The 17,785-nt window shown below is 44.5% G+C and overlaps 1 long non-coding RNA gene and 1 pseudogene across 1 annotated transcript; both read right to left on the reverse strand.

Moving 5' to 3' along the window:
* Positions 1-6,635: 6,635 nt before the first annotated feature.
* LOC129841998 (uncharacterized) lies at positions 6,636-8,660 on the reverse strand. The gene is made up of 4 exons (XR_008757441.1): positions 8,604-8,660; positions 7,939-7,976; positions 6,981-7,045; positions 6,636-6,848 (listed from the first exon to the last, which is right to left on the reverse strand). It is a non-coding gene; the product is annotated as an uncharacterized LOC129841998 (long non-coding RNA).
* A 405-nt stretch (positions 8,661-9,065) lies between these two features.
* On the reverse strand, positions 9,066-16,258 carry LOC129841995 (NACHT, LRR and PYD domains-containing protein 12-like; annotated as a pseudogene).
* Positions 16,259-17,785: the final 1,527 nt, after the last annotated feature.

Genomic DNA, 17,785 nt, shown 5'->3' on the forward strand with positions numbered 1-17,785 from the left:
TTGTGCTATAAAGAATATTGACTTTATTGCTTTTTTCATATTGTTAAAAAACATTCTCAGTCTGCTAACATTTCCTCAAAAAATGTTACAAATTTCGACCATTTGTATTATTTTTCATCATCATCACCTTTATTTTTACATTTACATTTAAGTCATTTAGCAGACGCTCTTATCCAGAGCGACTTACAAATTGGTGCATTCACCTTATGACATCCAGTGGAACAGCCACTTTACAATAGTGCTTCTAAATCTTTTAAGGGGGGGGGGGGGGGGGGGCAGAAGGATTGCTTTATCCTATCCTAGGTATTCCTTGAAGAGGTGGGGTTTCAGGTGTCTCCGGAAGGTGGTGATTGACTCCGCTGTCCTAGCGTCGTGAGGGAGTTTGTTCCACCATTGGGGTGCCAGAGCAGCGAACAGTTTTGACTGGGCTGAGCGGGAACTGTACTTCCTCAGTGGTAGGGAGGCGAGCAGGCCAGAGGTGGATGAACGCAGTGCCCTTGTTTGGGTGTAGGGCCTGATCAGAGCCTGAAGGTACTGAGGTGCCGTTCCCCTCACAGCTCCGTAGGCAAGCACCATGGTCTTGTAGCGGATGCGAGCTTCAACTGGAAGCCAGTGGAGAGAGCGGAGGAGCGGGGTGACGTATTTATTTTTAAGGAAAATCACCGAGGTCACGACCTTATTGTTTCTAGGTCTTGGTTATTTTTATTGGCAGAACGGAGGTGAAGCGAAGCAGCGGCACCATTGAGCTATAATAAGAGACCCTTTCCTCTACTTCCTTATAAATGGACTTCCTGTTTCAACACAGTGGGCGGATTCAACACCTATAGGTTTATTGGTTGATATTTATGTCATGTAAAGTCTTCATACACTTAATACAAGTATTCAGTCTATAAATTAAGATTCTTTCTAGTAAAAGTGCAATTACATTTTTTCTTTTTTGAGGTGATGTTTTGCAGTGTTACCAGGAGAGGGCAGTGTGACACAACAACCAGGTCTGGCTGAAGGACTCTAGACCAGTGGTTCCCAACCTGTGCTCCGTGGGGGTGGTGCAGCTGGTCCACAATTATTTTTTAGGTTGTAGTATTTTATTATTCAAATATAATAACAGGAGTATTACTGGTATTATAAGCAATTTTACATTCCTTTTCACAATGCAAATAGTTCATGATAATAAGTCTTTACAGGCCTTGTTACATTCACATGTATTGAAAGAATTTAACCCGCAATATATTTGATGTGAAAAATATCAGCGACTCTGTGAATGGTGAATGGTGGTCCTCAAGAGCTTTTGACGGTGATTTGATGGTCTCCAGAATGGGAAAGGTTGGGAACCACTGAGATAGACAGACAGTCACATCTGTGAGGTAACATGATAGGATGGGAACCACTGAGCTAGTCAGTCACATCTGTGTGTTAACATGATAGGATGGGAACTGCTGAGCTAGTCAGTCACATCTGTGTGGTAACATGATAGGATGGGAACTGCTGAGCTAGACAGTCACATCTGTGTGGTAACATGATAGGATGGGAACCACTGAGCTAGTCAGTCACATCTGTGTGGTAATAAACATGATAGGATGGGAACTGCTGAGCTAGTCAGTCACATCTGTGTGGTAATAAACATGATAGGATGGGAACTGCTGAGCTAGTCAGTCACATCTGTGTGTTAATAAACATGATAGGATGGGAACTGCTGAGACAGACAGTCACATCTGTGTGGTAACATGATAGGATGGGAACCGCTGAGATAGACAGTCACATCTGTGAGGTAACATGATAGGATGGGAACCGCTGAGATAGACAGTCACATCTGTGTGGTAACATGATAGGATGGGAACCGCTGAGATAGACAGTCACATCTGTGTGGTCACATGACAGGATGGGTAACCAATGATATACAATGATTCTGCAAACCCCAAAACAGACTGATTAGAATGTATAGTAGATGACATTACATTGAACTAATCACAGTAATCAGAGACCAACTCACATACACAGTTTAAACAAAGACACACACAGAATGTATTACATGTATTTGACAGGGATTTTGCACATCAATCAACATTTCTGTAAATGTGCCAGATTTAGCCAGCTAGCTAGTTTTTAAATGTAGTCCCTGGGCAGGTAGATAAACATAAAAAAATACATTAAAAAACATTTGGTAAAACATTGTGTATAGATGGGGGCTGATTGTCCTTCAGCCACTCTCAAGTCATTGGTAAAGGAGTGACAGGTTACACAGCTCCTTATGTCTGTCAATGCTCAATGTGTTCCAGACGTGAGGCTCTCACTGAGAAAGCTGCTGATAGTCTGAGGTGGTTGTGTTGATGTTCAGTCTCTCTCATGAACCTCTAACAGGCCAACACTGTACAATATATTCATAAAATACATTTATGTTGAATGTGTCTAGGACTGAAGGACCCTCCTGCTAGATAGGGGTCCAGCTAGGTACCTAGTGGAGGACTAACCCTCCTGCTAGATAGGGGTCCAGCTAGGTACCTAGTGGAGGACTGACCCTCCTGCTAGATAGGGGTCCAGCTAGGTACCTATTGGATGACTGACCCTCCTGCTAGATAGGGGTCCAGCTAGGTACCTAGTGGAGGACTGACCCTCCTGCTAGATAGGGGTCCAGCTAGGTACCTATTGGATGACTGACCCTCCTGCTAGATAGGGGTCCAGCTAGGTACCTAGTGGAGGACTGACCCTCCTGCTAGATAGGGGTCCAGCTAGGTACCTATTGGATGACTGACCCTCCTGCTAGATAGGGGTCCAGCTAGGTACCTAGTGGAGGACTGACTGACCCTCCTGCTAGATAGGGGTCCAGCTAGGTACCTAGTGGATGACTGACCCTCCTGCTAGATAGGGGTCCAGCTAGGTACCTAGTGGAGGACTGACTGACCCTCCTGCTAGATAGGGGTCCAGCTAGGTACCTAGTGGAGGACTGACTGACCCTCCTGCTAGATAGGGGTCCAGCTAGGTACCTAGTGTAGGACTGACTGACCCTTCTGCTAGATAGGGGTCCAGCTAGGTACCTAGTGGAGGACTGACCCTCCTGCTAGATAGGGGTCCAGCTAGGTACCTAGTGGAGGACTAACTGACTCTCCTGCTAGATAGGGGTCCAGCTAGGTACCTAGTGTATGACTAACCCTCCTGCTAGATAGGGGTCCAGCTAGGTACCTAGTGGAGGACTGACTGACCCTCCTGCTAGATAGGGGTCCAGCTAGGTACCTAGTGGAGGACTGACTGACCCTCCTGCTAGATAGGGGTCCAGCTAGGTACCTAGTGGAGGACTGACTGACCCTCCTGCTAGATAGGGGTCCAGCTAGGTACCTAGTTGAGGACTGACTGACCCTCCTGCTAGATAGGGGTCCAGCTAGGTACCTAGTGGAGGACTGACCCTCCTGCTAGATAGGGGTCCAGCTAGGTACCTAGTGGAGGACTAACTGACCCTCCTGCTAGATAGGGGTCCAGCTAGGTACCTAGTGTAGGACTGACTGACCCTCCTGCTAGATAGGGGTCCAGCTAGGTACCTAGTGTAGGACTGACTGACCCTTCTGCTAGATAGGGGTCCAGCTAGGTACCTAGTGGAGGACTGACCCTCCTGCTAGATAGGGGTCCAGCTAGGTACCTAGTGGAGGACTGACCCCCCTGCTAGATAGGGGTCCAGCTAGGTACCTAGTGGAGGACTGACTGACCCTCCTGCTAGATAGGGGTCCAGCTAGGTACCTAGTGGAGGACTAACTGACCCTCCTGCTAGATAGGGGTTCAGCTAGGTACCTAGTAGAGGACTGACTGACCCTCCTGCTAGATAGGGGTTCAGCTAGGTACCTAGTGGAGGACTGACTGACCCCCCTGCTAGATAGGGGTCCAGCTAGGTACCTAGTGGAGGACTGACCCTCCTGCTAGATAGGGGTCCAGCTAGGTACCTAGTGGAGGACTGACTGACCCTCCTGCTAGATAGGGGTCCAGCTAGGTACCTAGTGGAGGACTGACTGACCCTCCTGCTATTTAGGGGTCCAGCTAGGTACCTAGTGGAGGACTGACCCTCCTGCTAGATAGGGGTCCAGCTAGGTACCTAGTGGAGGACTGACTGACCCTCCTGCTAGATAGGGGTCCAGCTAGGTACCTAGTGGAGGACTGACTGACCCTCCTGCTAGATAGGGGTCCAGCTAGGTACCTAGTGGAGGACTGACTGACCCTCCTGCTAGATAGGGGTCCAGCTAGGTACCTAGTGGAGGACTGACTGACCCTCCTGCTAGATAGGGGTCCAGCTAGGTACCTAGTGGAGGACTGACTGACCCTCCTGCTAGATAGGGGTCCAGCTAGGTACCTAGTGGAGGACTAACTGACCCTCCTGCTAGATAGGGGTCCAGCTAGGTACCTAGTGGAGGACTGACTGACCCTCCTGCTAGATAGGGGTCCAGCTAGGTACCTAGTGGAGGACTAACTGACCCTCCTGCTAGATAGAGGTCCAGCTAGGTACCTAGTGGAGGACTGACTGACCCTCCTGCTAGATAGGGTCCAGCTAGGTACCTAGTGTAGGACTGACTGACCCTCCTGCTAGATAGGGGTCCAGCTAGGTACCTAGTGGAGGACTGACCCTCCTGCTAGATAGGGGTCCAGCTAGGTACCTAGTGGAGGACTGACTGACCCTCCTGCTAGATAGGGGTCCAGCTAGGTACCTAGTGGAGGACTGACTGACCCTCCTGCTAGATAGGGGTCCAGCTAGGTACCTAGTGGAGGACTGACTGACCCCCCTGCTAGAAGATCCACACTTCCAGGAGGCTGCAGAAGGAGAGAGGCTGTGTGGTTGGTCCTTCAGTAAGTTTATTGTTATTATAGTGGTCATGTTTGATTGCCATTTTCTGCACGTTTTTGTGACCCTGAATTAAAGCAACAGACAGCAAGAACATGTTGAACCATCCTTTCTGTCTACTCTGCCTGGTCTCCCCACCTCCAGGGGTTGACTACAACTGTTGATCTGAAGCTCTGTCCAAAGACAGGGGTCCAGCTCCCCAAGAAAGATGATCATCCTGGAACTTGACTCATTTCCTTTTCTCAACACCATGTCGATGATGTCACGTGCCTTCTCTGCCCTCTCAGCTATCACCTTCACTGACTCCATTTCCTCCTGGTTGATGACTGTGTGTTGCAGGAGTCCGTCCAGCAGTTCATTCAGGACAGGTCCTGATACTCGTTTCACAAACTCTGTCCGTACAGAACGCAGCTGCTGCTCTGGAGAACCAGTCAGACTGCTCACAGCCAGACGCCCTGCCCCCGACACATCACCTGAGAGAGTCAGGATACAACATTACTACATTTGTACATTTACATTTCAGACATTCAGAATCCTAAAATAAAAGTATTGAGAAAACATTCTATTTTACAATAACGACCTGAACATATCACATATTCATATTTAGGGACGGTTTCACAGACATAGAAAAACAGTCTGGGACATTCAGAACCAGGCTAATCTACATCAAGTCCTGGAGGAGATGTCATTGGGACATTCAGAACCAGGCTAATCTACATCAAGTCCTGGAGGAGATGTCATTGGGACATTCAGAACCAGGCTAATCTACATCAAGTCCTGGAGGAGATGTCATTGGGTCATTCAGAACCAGGCTAATCTACATCAAGTCCTGGAGGAGATGTCATTGGGACATTCAGAACCAGGCTAATCTACATCAAGTCCTGGAGGAGATGTCATTGGGTCATTCAGAACCAGACTAATCTACATCAAGTCCTGGAGGAGATGTCATTGGGTCATTCAGAACCAGTCTAATCTACATCAAGTCCTGGAGGAGATGTCATTGGGTCATTCAGAACCAGGCTAACCTACATCAAGTCCTGGAGGAGATGTCATTGGGACATTCAGAACCAGGCTAATCTACATCAAGTCCTGGAGGAGATGTCATTGTTTTTGAAGACAGTCTTTTATAATCAGGACTAGTCCAGGTCCAACAGTAAACCATGTTAACTGGCCCTCAAGTCATTGGTTTGTATCTCTCCTGTTTACTTATTTAATGAATGTTACTACAGAAATATATTTCTCACAGAGCTGCATGTTGTCTTTGTAATCTAGAGATTTTCAACAAACTATCAGCTTTCCTTTAGTAAGTTTCAACATACTGTTGTCACTTCAATGATAGTGGCTCACCTCTTTCTGACTGGAGTTTCTGAGGAGCAGGTACAGCCTTGAAATTACTGTTGACCTTTTTACTGCCAAATAGAGGACCACGTCACAGTGGACGTTCCAAGAAAATATATATTTCAGTATCAGAGATACACGGTTATATATTTTCAGTATAGTAGAGATAAGTGAGAACTTGGAATGGAGAATCTTAGCATGGAATCTGGTGACCTCATGCACTTCTTCAAAAGACACTCCATGTTCCTCAACACAAAGAATCTTCATCTCATTCATCAGGGAAAGGTTGGTCCCTGAATGACACTATAAAAAGAAGACAAAGATAAAAATATTGTATTATTCATCCAACTAAAACAAAGAATATGCAGTACCAGATCACAGTAAACTCAAACTCCTAGAATAGTTCATTCATTCATTCAGGAAGTGAAACTCAGTTGCATGGAAATGTCTTTCTGAATACTATTTCTATATGGTTTTACCTAAACAGACAAAGTGTGGCAGATGAACTTCCTCCAGTTCACCTAACTCCATAGTGATGTCCAGCAATGGACCACCTTGTGTGTACTGCATGTCTTTCAGAAGTTGACTGTAGGGATCCCAGTTCCTGAAGTGATACTTCAGAATGACATCTCTCTCACACAGCCAGCGGAGCCCAGACACTGTGCACTCATAACTCCCTTTGGGTGTCCTGTGTCTGAGGGCAACAACAAGATATGGTAGAGAGGGTCAATGGTCAAATGGAGAGGTTGGATTAGAAGACTATTCCCAAAGGTAATGGGGAAATACACTAGCAGGTGGAATGAAATGTTTAAAGTAGTTATTTTACCTGAACATTGTCACTCCCTGGACAGTGGAAGTCAAGGGTTCAATCTGAAGCCAGTGTGTGGAGTCCTGAACAAGGACAAGCATGTCAGTAATATATATGGGGCCTGTTTCCTGGACACAGATTTGAGTCTAGTGCTGGACTAAAAAGCATGCTCAATGGAAGTTTCAATAGAAAGTTCTTTAAGGTCCAGGACTAGACTTAATCTGTGTCTGGGAAACTGGCCCAGTAACCAAAGTAACTCATCTAATGTATTTATTCAATGTTACATAGAATGCTGGTGATTTATCAATTAAACTGTCTAATGACAAAATATGACAACAGCTAAAATCCTGCATGCCTACAAGCAGAAAACAGGACTGTCTATATCCCAGTATGAATGGTTGGTCAGTACACACCTGGCTTTGAGACTGTGTTTATATTACTAAAGCAGAACACAGGACTGTCTATTTCCCAGTATGAATGGTTGGTCAGAACACACCTGGCTTTGAGACTGTGTTTATATTACTAAAGCAGAACACAGGACTGTCTATATACCAGTATGAATGGTTGGTCAGTACACACCTGGCTTTGAGACTGTGTTTATATTACTAAAGCAGAACACAGGACTGTCTATTTCCCAGTATGAATGGTTGGTCAGAACACACCTGGCTTTGAGACTGTGTTTATATTACTAAAGCAGAACACAGGACTGTCTATATCCCAGTATGAATGGTTGGTCAGTACACACCTGGCTTTGAGACAGTGTTTATATTACTAAAGCAGAACACAGGACTGTCTATATCCCAGTATGAATGGTTGGTCACTACACACCTGGCTTTGAGACAGTGTTTATATTACTAAAGCAGAACACAGGACTATCTATATCCCAGTATGAATGGTTGGTCAGTACACACCTGGCTTTGAGACTGTGCCTGACTCCTGCAGGTATGTAAAAGTAAGAATTGTCATTATGACTTACCTCAACATGGTCACAGGTCTTACAGCTCTGAGGAATCCCTGAAGTCAAAAGTAGTTGTTATGTAAAAAGGACAATCTAATGTAATAATGAATTAATAATGATTAAATAGACTTGTAATAAAAATGAATATAAGTGAGCAACAGTCTCAGAATGTACACTCATTAGCATACCATAATCTGACATAAGTGTTATATTAATTAATGTTTGTGGAAGCAGGAAACCACATCGTTCTGGTCCATGTTTTGTAGATGTTGGGGGTCTGATTTCTGGTAGATCCTAGGATGAGAGCTTAAAGGTAGAGTCAGCTAAATGATGATGTACGAACAGCACCACAGATATTGTGATGAGCAAGATGCCTGACTTCTCTCTCACACAGTCACACACAGTATCTGCCCATGTGCCAGGGTTCTCTTCACTCTCTTACAGAGTATTAGCCACGGAACCCAAACAGCAGAGAAGTTTAGCCTTTGAGCTCCAACGCTCTTTGTTGTTGTAGAAATTGAACCACTATGCTGTTTACTTTTGCATCTACGTCATATCGCTGAATCTACCTCTAAGTTTGTTTTGACCAAGTAGATCATGATTGTGTTCCTTGCCTGGGACTAAACTATAATGAAAGCTTTTATCGTATTTTGATTTTAAAACATTTATTAGTTAACACTCACATTTCTCAGGTCCAGGCTTGCTCCAACACTCTCCACCGTGGTCTCTGGTGTTGGAGAAGCAGGAGGACAGTGATTAAACTAAATATAACTTATAAAGGCTTGACCCCGCCTGCCTGACCACTCTGGCTTCCCATGTCCCTGACCCCGCCTGCCTGACCACTCTGCCTGCCTCTGTCCCTGACCCCGCCTGCCTGACCACTCTGGCTGCCCCTGTCCCTGACCCCGCCTGCCTGACCTGTACCTTTAACCCACCTCTGGTTTACTGACCCCTGCCTGCATTGACCTGTACCTTTAACCCACCTCTGGTTTACTGACCCCTGCCTGCCTTGACCCGTCTAATGCCTGCCCCTGTTGGAATATTAAACCATTGTCAAGTCAATGTGTCTGAATCTGGGTCTTACCTTGATTCCTGGTAGGATGATTCATGAGGATTTTGTTATTATGTTACCTAGAATGATTGTTACCTAGATTGATGACTCACCTTTGATTGTGTTGATCATCTATCTGACACAGAGTGACCGAGGAGGAGGAAACCTCAAACCCAAACCCAGGATAGAGGGGCTCAGTGAATCTGGTGTGTTCTGTGTAAAGGTGTGTCAGTGTACCAGAGGAGGACACACTATAGAAGGACAAAGTACCAGCTGGCCAGTCCAGATACACTCCAACTCTGTTAGGAACAGGATCAGAGATGGATCTTCTGACACTGACTCCAGGATGGTAAAAGTCATAACCACTATCAGAGCAGAATAAACACCAGGACTTCCTATTGAGTCCAATCCAACTGTCATCCTCATCTCCCTTCCTCTTCATTCCTTTGTACACCACACCGATGTAAATCTGGTCACCATCATTCTCCACCTCCCAGTAATTACGACCTCCAGATAAGCCTTCTCTGCAGACAACGTGGGAATGATAGTCAAATCTGTCTGGATGGTCTTCATAATGCTGCTTCTCTTCCACTAATGTCACCTTCCTGTTCCCCTCAGACAGTATCAGGTTTGGGTGTGCTGTATTTGGGTCCAGGGTGAGATGACAGGCATCTGTAGACAAAAGGAGAGTTTAATCAAACCACATCTTCATATAAAATGTTGTTTTGTAGTTACAGTGCATGTATTGATTATTTACTATAGAGCTGAATATACAGTTAATTAAGATCAAAGAGACTTACATTTCCTCGGCCCTGATTTCAGCCAGCACTCTCCACCATGATCCACACTGTAGGAGAAACAGGTTATTGACTGACAAAGACCTAATAAAGCAGTCAACATTTAAACCATATTGTTGTGTTCTGGTGCACTATCCAAGTTCATTACTAGAGACATACAGGTATTCTATCCTACCTACTGCATACAGAACGGAGTACAATTCATTACTAGAGACATACAGGTATTCTATCCTACCTACTGCATACAGAACAGAGTACAATTCATTACTAGAGACATACAGGTATTCTATCCTACCTACTGCATACAGAACGGAGTACATTTCCAACAGGATATCAGAGATGCAGAAGAAGAGTATTCATGTGGTAATGATGTATGCTGTTTTGGAGTGCTCAGCCTGCTGAGTAAACTTCCCCTTAATTCTACCATCACATCCTCATGTTACTGAACCTACATACAGTGGCAAGAAAAAGTATTTGAACCCTTTGGAATTACCTGGATTTCTGCATAAATTGGTCATCACATTTAAACAACAATAGACAAAACACAGTCTGCTTAAACTAATGACACACAAACAATTATACGTTTTCATGTATTTATTGGACACGCCATTGTCACGATGTGTCCCTTTTGGGGTGTATATCGTGGCTCCCCTCTCACTCTCTCCCACATCAGGTTTTAAAACGGTCTTAAAATTCCTGTTAGAAACTCTCTCTCTCTTCGCTGCCATGGAGTATGGAGTAAGAGAGCCCATGGAGAACAAAGAACTTCTCTTTAGGAACTCCTAATCCCCAAAATGGGAGAATTAAACAATATTTCCATTTTTGAGAATGTGGGAATGGTCCGTGGACACTTAAGAGACGGTCATGTCGCGTGTGTTTCATTTGGTGAACTCATGAAGGACAGGAAACACACATTACTATATCTCTTAAAAAGTGTACATTTTCCCAGCTGTCAGGTTTACTTCTGAATGTTGTATAAGATGGATGAATAAGTAGAAGAATACTTTTGAAAAAGATAACAATGTGATTCAGTCTTCTAAATGATTATTGGTTGTTTTACGGTAATTTATGCACAGTCAAGTAGCCATGCCCAGGTGGGCACAAACATGATGAGACCCGCCCTTTTTCTACTCAAGTATAAAAGCCCCCCGTGACGCAATTCACACAAGACCACGCAAACCACGGTGTAAGCTAAGGTTGCAAATGGTCAAATTTTCTACGACCAAAACGTGGCGGGTGACGCTGGTTAAACTACAACTCTACCAGAGGATAAGACTAGAAAATATGGAGCTGACGCTACATGTTGAAATGGTTAAGAACTACAACTCTACCAGAGGATAAGACTAGAAAAATATGGAGCTGACGCTACATGTTGAAATGGTAAAGAACTACAACTCTACCAGAGGATAAGACTAGAAAAATATGGAGCTGACGCTACATGTTGAAATGGTAAAGAACTACAACTCTACCAGAGGATAAGACTAGAAAATATGGAGCTGACGCTACATGTTGAAATGGTAAAGAACTACAACTCTACCAGAGGATAAGACTAGAAAATATGGAGCTGACGCTACATGTTTAAATGGTAAAGAACTACAACTCTACCAGAGGATAAGACTAGAAAATATGGAGCTGACGCTACATGTTTAAATGGTAAAGAACTACAACTCTACCAGAGGATAAGACTAGAAAATATGGAGCTGACGCTACATGTTGAAATGGTAAAGAACTACAACTCTATAGGCCACGGAGACCATACAGCTGTAGTTTTGGCTGAACGGTTGGAAAATGGTTCAACTCTGAGACTATAGATTGGATTTAATAACTGGTTGAAGCTCCTTTGGCAGCAATAACCTCTAACCAAAATGTTTTCTGTCGTTGCGGATCAGACCTGCACAACGGTCTGGATGAATTTTGGAGCATTCCTCTTCACAAACCGTTTAAGTTCAGCAATATTCTTGGGATGTCTGGTGTGAACCGGTCTCTTGAGGTCATGCCACAGCATCTTAAAATCAGGTTGAGGTCAGGACTCTGATTTACTTCTGTGTTTTGGGTCATTGCCCGGTTGCATCACCAAACTTCTGTTGAGCTTAAATTGGCAGACAGATAGCCTTCCTGCAAAATGTCTTGATCAATGGAAAAATTCATTCCCAAGTTTATGATAGCAAGCTGTCCAGGCCATCAGGCAGCAAAGCAGCCCCAAACCATGATGCTCCCTCCACCATACTTTCCAGTTGGGATGAGGTTTTGATGTTGGTGTGCTGTGCCTTTTTGTCTCCACACATAGTGTTGTGTGTTCCTTCCTTCCAAACAACTCAACTTTAGTTTCATCTGTCCACAGAATATTTAGTCAGTAGCGCTGTGTAACATTCAGGTGCTCTTTTGCGAACTTCAGATGTGCAGTAACGTTTTTTTTGGACAGCAGTGCCTTCTTCCGTGGTGTCCTCCCTTGAACACCATTTTTGTTTAGTGTTTTACGTATCGTAGACTCGTCAACAGAGATGTTAGCCTGTTCCAGAGATTTCTATAAGTCTTTAGCTGACACTCCAGGATTATTCTTAACCTCATTGAGCATTCTGAGCTGTGCTCTTACAGTCATCTTTGCAGGACAGCCACTCCTAGGGAGAGTAGTAACAGTGCTTAACTTTCTCCACTTATAGACAATTTGTCTTACCGTGGACTGATGAACATCAAGGCTTTCAGAGATACTTTTGTAACCCTTTCCAGCTTTATGCAAGTCAAACATTTCTTAATCTTAGGTCGTCTGAGATCTCTTTTGTTCGAGGCATGTTTCATATCAGGCAATGCTTCTTGTGAACAGCAAACTCAAATGTTGTGAGGGTTTTTTATAGGGCAGGGCAGCTCTAACCAACATCTCCAATCTCGTCTCATTGATTGGACTGCAGGTTAACTGACTCCTGAATCCAATTAGCTTTTGGAGAAGTCATCAGCCTAGGGGTTCACATACTTTTTCCAATCTACACTGTGAATGGTTAAATGATGTATTCAATAGAGACAAGAAAAGTATAATAGTTTGTGTGTTATTAGTTTAAGCACACTGTTTGTTTATTGTTGTGACTTAGATGAATATCAGATCAAAAGTTATGACCAACTGATGCATAAATCCAGGTAATTCCAAAGGGTTCACATCATTGGTATTGTACCTGTACGACACAACCCCTGCTCACACTATTGGGGACATCTATTCTGACTTACGTAAGCTTCATCAGTTTATATGCAGGATCCACCAGAGCAGCTGAAAGCAGTACCCCTGCAGAGTCTCCTGGGTGATTGTAGCTCAGGTCCAGCTCTTTCAGGTGGGAGGGGTTTGACCTCAGAGCTGAAGACAGAGCAGCACAGCCCTCCTCTGTGACCAGACAGCCAGACAGCCTACAGAGAGACACAACAGCTGTCTAGGTTGGTGTACTGGTGTCAATCATCTTGTAGGACACCAATACATTTGTCCATGACACAAACATTGTGATGAAATATTAGATTTTCAGAGTCTTGGTTTTACTAAGCTCAGTACCGACCTGACTGAAACAGCTGTACTTACCCCAGTGTGTGTAGTTTACAGTCTGGATTCTCCAGTCCAGCAGACAGCAGTGTAACTCAGCTCAGTACAGACCTGACTGAAACAGCTGTACTTACCCCAGTGTGTGTAGTTTACAGTCTGGATCCTCCAGTCCAGCAGACAGCAGTGTAACTCCTGAGTCCTGCAGGTCATTGTTTCTCAGCTCCAGTTGGTTCAGTTGTGAGTTGGGTGAACTCAGGACTGAGGCCAGATCTGAACAGCAACCCTCTGTCAGCCACACTGACCTAGACTAGAGGGCAGAAGAGCACATGATTAACACATGTTTAAAACATCCACATAATAACTCATACTGAAGATATTTAACTCACACAAGTGTCTGTATGTTGCAGAGTGGACTGGTTAGTCCATCACAGAGCAGCTCCACTCCTCTGTCTCCCAGGTCATTGTAGCTGAGGTCCAATTCTCTCAGGGGGGAGTTTGGTGTCTGCAGAGCTGAGGCCAGAGTCTCACAGGATTCATGTGTGATTTTACAGTCAGCTAGTCTGAAGAGAGGAGATATGTCGATGCACTGTTAAATATGCAAAGCTTTAAGAATAATGAGATGCATTAAGACAATAACAGAAGGACATGATTAACCAATGTTAAAAACATACTAACTCAGTCAAGATATTCAACTCACACTAGTGTCTGTATGTTGCAGAGTGGACTGGTTAGTCCAACACAGAGCAGCTCCACTCCTCGGTCTCCAAGGTCATTGTAGCTGAGGTCCAGTTCTCTCAGGGGGGAGTTTGGTGTCTGCAGAGCTGAGGCCAGAGTCTCACAGAATGTATATGTGAGCTTACAGCCATCCAGTCTGGAGAGAGGAGATAATCTGTTAGATATACAAATCCTTCATTATAATGATACTGTAAACATCATCTCAATAACATAACTTACAGTGCTCTCTTGCAGGTTTTCACTACGGGCAGCAACCTCTGATAACCTTTCTCTGATGTGTTGTATGTCTTCAGGTCAAACTCCTCCAGCACCTCCTCTGACATCAGTAACAGGTAGGCCAGGGCTGAACATTGGTTAGGTTTTAGCTCTGTTTCTGAAAGAGTTCCTGAATGCAGGGAGGTCTGCATGTCTTCAACTAGAGAGTTGGCACGAAGTTCATTCAGACAGTGGAACAAGTTGATGATCCTTTCTGTTGAGGATTCCTCCTTGATCTTGTCTGAAAGGTACCTGACTGTTCTCTCAACTGTTTCCTCATTGCTCTGTGTTGTACTTGCTGTCTGTGTCAGAAGGCCTCGTAACAGATTCTGATTGGACTCCAGTGAGAGACCCAGAAGGAAGCGGAGGAACAGGTCCAGGTGTCCATTCTCACTCTTCAAGGCCTGGTCCACTGCTCTCCTGTGTAAGTCAGACAACTGGATTGACTCCTCTTCATCATCACTAGTGGTGGAGAAAACATTTTCCTTCTTGTCCAGACATGATTCTAAAGCATGCACTGCTGCTAGAAACTCCTGAATGCTCAGATGCACAAAGCTGTAGACCTTGTCTTGGTACAGCCCAGATTCTTCTTTAAAGATCTCTGTACACAATGCTGAGTACTCTGATGCCTCTGTGACATCAAGGCCACACTCTCTCAGGTCCTCCTCATAGAAGATCAGGTTGCCCTTCTGCAGCTGTTGGAAAGCCAGCTTTGCCAGTTTCAGGATCATCTCTTTGTCTGACTGAGACAGTTCCTTTGGGTTTGTCTCTGTGGCTTTGTTGTACTTCTTGTTCTTCACAATGATTTGGATGAGAATGAAATGTGAGTACATCTCGGTCAGAGTTTTGGGGACTTCATCCTTCTCTGCCTCTTTCAGTATCATCTCAAGGACAGTGGCTGATATCCAACAGAAGACTGGTATGTGGCACATGATGTGGAGGCTCCTTGATTTCTTCATGTGTTTGATGATATCATTGGCCAGATTCTGATCTGTGATTTTCTTCCTGAAGTACTCCTCCTTCTGTGGATCATTGAACCCTCGTACCTCTGTCACCTGGTCAACACACTCAGGAGGGATCTGATTGGCTGCTGCAGGCCATGAGGTTTTCCAGAGGAGAGCAGAGGGAAGCAGATTCCCCTCGATGAGGTTTGTCAGCAGCACGTCCACTGAGGTTGGCTTCGTGACATCACAGCATTTTTCATTGTTTTTGAAGTCTAGAGGAAGTCGACACTCATCCAGACCATCAAAAATGAAAACAGTTTTGGTTTCACCATCTTCAATGCTGTCAATCTCTTTCAGCTCTGACAAGTAGTGGGAAATATGTTGCATCAGAATGTATTGGTCCTTTTTCAGGTTCAGATCACGGAAAGGAAGAGGAAACATGAAATGAATGTCCTGATTTGCTTTTCCCTCTGCCCAGTCAAGGATGACCTTCTGCACAGAGACTGTTTTTCCAATGCCAGCGATTCCTTTTGTCAGCACAGTTCTGATAGGTTTGTCTTGTCCAGGTAAAGGCTTGAAGATGTCGTTGCATTTGATTGGTGTCTCTTGTGTGGTTTGTTTCTTGGATGCCATCTCTATCTGTCTAACCTCATGTTCATTATTGAGCCCTCCACTTCCACCCTCTGTGATGTAGAGCTCTGTGTAGATGTCCTTGAACAGACTTTGGTTTCCATGGTGTCCAATTCCTTCAGATATGTGTTGATACTTGTGTTTCAGTTTAGCCTTAATGTCTTGTTGGACTGTCAGCAGAGTTTGACCTGTAGGAAAACAATGAGAGTTGGGACTCATAAGTTTGTGTGGTGTGTTTTATAAGGGCCTTTGTACCGTTCTTTGTAATATTGTCTAAAACAGTCTTACTTCTTCTGTCCACAAGGTTGTGTGTGATCTTTAATGCATCCTCACTGTCCAAACTCTCCACTTCCTTATTGTCATCTGGTAATGGTTCCTGGCTGAAAGCAGGTGCCTGATTACTCTTCATTGATAGCAGGCTGGTTGTAGGGGACTCTGCTCTGGGCTTCTGGACACTGAACAAAACAGGGAGACAGATCACCTCATCAATATGACATCAATACCTCATCTACTTCATTTTAACAACTGTATATAGTAACTTCTAGAAGTCCTGATGTTTCTTTTAAAGCTACAGTCTGCAATTGGTAAATCCATTTTTGTCCTTTTAAATGAATGATGTACAGTCATGGCCAAAAGTTTTGAGAATGACACAAATATTAATTTTCACAAAGTCTACTGCCTCAGTTTGTATAATGGCATTTTGCATATACTCCAGAATGTTATGAAGGGTGATCAGATGAATTGTAATTAATTGCAAAGTCCCTCTTTGCCATGCAAATTAACTGAATCCCCCAAAAACATTTCCACTGCATTTCAGCCCTGAAACAAAAGGACCAGCTGACATCATGTCAGTGATTCTCTCGTTAACAGAGGTGCGAGTGTTGACGAGGATAAGGCTGGAGATCACTCTGTCATGCTGATTGTTTTCGAATAACAGACTGGAAGCTTCAAAAGGAGGTTGGTGCTTGGAATCATTGTTCTTCCTCTGTCAACCATGGTTACCTGCAAGGAAACACGTGCCGTCATCATTGCTTTGCACAAAAAGGGATTCACAGGCAAGGATATGCTGCCAGTAAGATCGCACCTAAATCAACCATTTATCGGATCATCAAGAGTTTCAAGGAGAGCGGTTCAATTGGTGTGAATGAAGGCTTCAGGGCTCCCAAAGTCCAGCAAGCGCCAGGACCGTCTCCTAAAGTTGATTCAGCTGCGGGATCGGGGGACCACCAGTACAGAGCTTGCTCAGGAATGACATCAGGCAGGTGTGAGTGCATCTGCACGCACAGTGAGGCGAAGACTTTTGGAAGATGGCCTGGTGTCAAGAAGGGCAGCAAAGAAGCCACTTCTCTCCAGGAAAAACATCAGGGACAGACTGATATTCTGCAAAAGGTACAGGGACTGGACTGCTGAGGACTGGGGTAAAGTCATTTTCTCTGATGAATCCCCTTTCCGATTGTTTGGGGCATCCGGAAAAAAGCTTGTACGGAGAAGACAAGGTGAGCGCTACCATCAGTTCTATGTCATGCCAACAGTAAAGCATCCTGAGACCATTCATTTGTGGAGTTGCTTCTCAGCCAAGGGAGTGGGCTTCTCACAATTTTGCCTAAGAACACAGCCATGAATAAAGAATGGTACCAACACATTCTCTGAGAGCAACTTCTCCCAACCATCCAGGAACAGTTTGGTGACGAACAATGCCTTTTCCAGTATGATGGAGCACCTTGCCATAAGGCAAAAATGATAACTAAGTGGCTCGGGGAACAAAACATTGATATTTTGGGTCCATGGCCAGGAAACTCCCCAGACCTTAATCCCATTGAGAACTTCTGGTCAATCCTCAAGAGGCGGGTGGACAAACAAAAACCCACAAATTCTGACAAACTCCAAGCATTGATTATGCAAGAATGGGCTGCCATCAGTCAGGATGTGGCCCAGA

The sequence above is a fragment of the Salvelinus fontinalis genome, unplaced genomic scaffold (assembly GCF_029448725.1).
Source record: "Salvelinus fontinalis isolate EN_2023a unplaced genomic scaffold, ASM2944872v1 scaffold_0005, whole genome shotgun sequence".
Taxonomy (NCBI): Eukaryota; Metazoa; Chordata; class Actinopteri; order Salmoniformes; family Salmonidae; genus Salvelinus; species Salvelinus fontinalis.